At 35.4% G+C, this 4,264-nt stretch overlaps 1 pseudogene; it reads right to left on the minus strand.

Annotated features, from left to right (window-relative positions):
• Positions 1–1,726: 1,726 nt before the first annotated feature.
• On the minus strand, positions 1,727–2,268 carry LOC127544367 (dual specificity protein phosphatase 22-like; annotated as a pseudogene).
• Positions 2,269–4,264: the final 1,996 nt, after the last annotated feature.

A 4,264-nucleotide genomic window follows, 5' to 3' on the forward strand; every position in this document is an offset into this window, starting at 1 on the left:
TGTCGCAAAATAGCTTATATCTAGAAACATCAGATTCCACTCTTCCCAGTCCCCACTTTTAACACAGACTCTACAATGCACTGGATAACTTCTCTTCTTATTTAAAAGTTCTTTTGTGGTGGCATTCAGAGGAACAGGGATGCAACATCTTTTTAGGGAGAAGATGGAAACATTTTTTTCATTCTTGGAGCTCTACATGCATAAAAAGTCTGAATTGGCACAAGGGGGTGGAGACTCCCTAAAAGACAGCAGGGTCCAGCAAATTATGGCTACTGCTTTTCCCCAATGCACACAAGGCAGAAGTTATACATTTGTACCCATATACTCTGTTCTCTGCTTTAATACTTAAATTCATCCTCATCAGAAGCATCAATATTCAGGCTAAAGTTAGAAACTCTCAAATGGCTTGGGTGGGCATTGGAGCCCTTCCATTTCTCTTCCCCCCCAAAATGGATGGAAATGCTCAAATCATGGGTTGGGTTCATCAGTTAAAACAAAACAAAAAATTAAAAAAGAAGCAATCCGCAAGCAAAAAACAAAAACAAAAACAAAAAACAAACAAACAAAAAGCAATCTCTATGAGGTAGCTGAGATCAACTCCAAAGTCCACAATACAAACAAAAATGCTTAATCAATGCTCAGGCATTTATTAATGAATACTGTCAGGATACTTAGTAAACATTTTCTTTGGACACAACACACAGATGCCTACAGACACATAAGAATCCTGAGATAAATCTGTTACACAGTGAGGGTAAAAAATAAACCTATGCATGATGGAGGTGGTCCTCTTGATAAGGAGTGAAACAGTACCTTGTGGTCAAAAATCAGCAGAACTCAGCAATCTGCTCAAAAGTGCTTTGACCTCCCAGAAAGATGTGGAGACCACCTGGACCAAACTGGGATGATTCAGAGATAGCTCTAAAGTCCCTGAGAAGAAACCCTGCCTCTCTAAAATCCACTGGCTCAAGAATAATTGGACAACAAACAGTCTCGGGGGACCACTTTCCATTGGTGCTCTTCTATCTCATCTCTCCCTTCTGACATCAACTCTCAAATCATCCCAAATTAGATTCCCAGGGACCCTATTCCCTCCAGTCCTCCTATTTATGTCCTTGAATTTTTTAAATGTTAGCTCACATACATACAGTGCTATTTTATTCCAGAGTTTTTGTTAATGAATGGCTTAAATACTTTTGCATAGCTGCCTGGGCCCACAAAAGCTACCCATTATTCTAATACTAGGGGCATTATATATATATACACACATACATACATACACATATACACATATGTATATTAATCATTATATATACAAGGACACATATGTATGTGAGCACACACCCACCTCATCACAGTAATACACTGTCATTGAGCAGCATCCTCTTTGCAAAGCAAACTAAGGCTGGGGCCTCTTGGAGTAGGGACTGAAATTATAGGGCAAAGAGAAAGTGCCTGGAGAAAATGAGTATTACCAATAGGAGAAGCCCACGACTCCTTCACCACTACAATAACCAGACTTCCATCACCATCACCCAATCATCCCTGGTGGCCCTCCTAATCCCAATACCAAATGGATTGCAAAGGAGTCGAGTACACCACTGTGCATACAGAAAAATATGAAAGATAATCCAGAAAAAGAGGAAGAAGAAGAAAACCTCATCCTATTAGTTATGTCTCCAGAGTGTTGTTGTAGGCCAATGATGGTAAGATTGAAAAATCTATTCTACCACCTCCTACTAAGATTCTGCTGGGGTGGTTCAGCATGTTCTAGCTCTTTGTAATTACCCAGAATGTTTTTGGCTTTTTCTGCATCCTTTAAGTGATTTTCTCCATACTCGTCTTTTAGCTACTGCCAAAAATGGTGAACTTCACTCTTTTTCAAATTCGTGGAGCTGCTTCTGGAAACCCAAGTTGGGATTGGCATAAGTCTTTCCTGCTTGAACCATGTGTCGTGCATCTTCCCAGTCTATATCAGTAATCATTATGATGTAGGCAACCACGAATGTCACACTTCTGGAAATGTCAACCAGTGTGCAAGACAGCCCTCATCTCTAAGCTGGCATTCATGAATGAACCTAATACTCTCTTTAAAATGCTTTTTCAAGTTCTGATAGGGGGAATCAACTGCAGCAATACTTGGGTACTTAAGTCTCTCTAGTATAATTCTGGTGCAAACATGGAGAGAGAGAATGTAACTTTATTCTTGCTTAGCTGCTCCATATTTCTCCCATCTTTACAGATGTCACTGTAAAGCCCATTCCCCATAATGGCTCTAAAAGAAAAGAACGTAAGCACCCTTGGAAATGTGGCTACAGGATTGCTAATTGTTACAACAGGAAGATGAAAATCAGGAAAGGAAGGAGTCAGTAGGAGGGAATGGATTACATGAAAGATAATAATAATTAATAACAGAAAAGGAGATGTTCAGTACTTTTCTTTTCTTTTTCTTTTCCCCTTTTTTGGTTTTCTCCAGGAACCAGGAGATTGGGCGCCTAGGGACTTCCCTAGTCCATGATCAGCTGAACTAAAGGGATTCTTTTGCCAGGAAAAAATTCTCATTGTTTCTTGAAGCACAATACTATTACATCACAATCATAGAAAACAACTTGTTCGGCCATTCCACAATGAATGACATTGCTTCAGTTTTCAGTTCTTTGTTATCACTAAAATAAGTGCTATGAATATTTTTGTACATATAAGTCCTTTTCCTTTTAAAAAATATCTCTGGGATATAGATATAATAGTGGTATTTTTTTTGTCAAAGGATATCATGGTTTTATATTCCTTTGGGTATAGTTCTAAATTACTCTTCAGAGTATTTGAATAGATATACAACTTCAATAGCACATTAGCCTTTTCATTCTTCCATATCCTTCCAACATTTGTCATTTTTCTTTTTTTTCTTATTAGTCAGGTATATAGGCATATATAACAGGAATATAGCTCAGAGTTGTTTTAATTTTCACTTCACTCATCGGGAATGATTTAGAAGTTTTAAAAATAGATGTTAAAATTATTTTTACATGTAGCTAAGGAAAAACACAATACCAAATTTAAAAAGAAAAAAAAGACTAAGTGAATAAGAAATTTTGACTATTATAAATATCCAAATTAATTACAAAGAACATATGAAAAAACATATCATCTACATCCAAAGAGAGAATTGATAGATAGAAGTATGTATAGAATAATAGAATGTGTATAATTATACACATACATGCAAATATACATACATACATATACCTCATTGGATGTAATGGTAGCATTTCTAGGACTGGGGAGGAAGGAAGGGAGGGAAAAGGGGGAAAATTTATGTGATAACTTTTATTATATATTTATTATATATTTAAAAGGAATAGCAAATTCTACATAATTGATTTGTAGTTTCATGTGTACTCATCTTTTTTATTATGCTGATGACTGCTGCTTTATCATACAGTTTTAAATCTAGTTCAGCTAGGCCATCTTCATTTGTTTTTTTTTTTTTTTTTCACTAGTTCCCTTGAAATTCTTGACCTTTTGTCCTTCTAGATGAATACTGTTGTTAATTTTTCTAGGTCAGTACATAGTTTCTTGGGAGTTTGGTATAGCACTAAAGAAATAGATTAGTTTAGGGAATATTGTCATCTTTATTATATTTGGTCTACCTATCCAAGAGCACTTGATATTTTTTCCAATTGTTTAGACCTGACTTTATTTGTGTGGAAAGAGTTTTGTAGTTTTGCTCATATAGTTCCTAAATTTCCTTTGGCAGATAGATTCCCAAATATTTTATGCTGTTGACAGTTATTTTGAATGGAATTTCTCTTTGTATCTCTTGCTGTTGGACTTTATTAGTGATATATAATAATACTGATGATTTATATAGATTTATTTTGTATCCTGCAACTTTGCTAAAGTTGTGGATTGTTTCTAATAGTTTTTTGGGGTTCTCCAAGAATACCATCATATCATCTGCAAAGAGTGATAATTTGGTTTCCTCATAATTTACTCTAATTCCTTTAATCTTTTTCTTCTCTTATTGCCAAAGATATCATTTCTAATACAATATTGAACAATAATGATTATGATGAGCAACCTTGTTTCACCGCTGATCTCATTGGGAATGGTTCCAGTTTATTCCTATTACATATAATGCTTGCTGATGGTTTTAAATAGATGCTACTGACTATTTTAAGGAAGAGTCCATTTATTCCTATATTCTTTAGTGTTTTTAACAGGAAGGGATGTTGGAGTTTATCAAATGTTTTGTTGTATCTAT

Source organism: Antechinus flavipes, chromosome 1, assembly GCF_016432865.1.
Source record: "Antechinus flavipes isolate AdamAnt ecotype Samford, QLD, Australia chromosome 1, AdamAnt_v2, whole genome shotgun sequence".
Classification (NCBI taxonomy): Eukaryota; Metazoa; Chordata; class Mammalia; order Dasyuromorphia; family Dasyuridae; genus Antechinus; species Antechinus flavipes.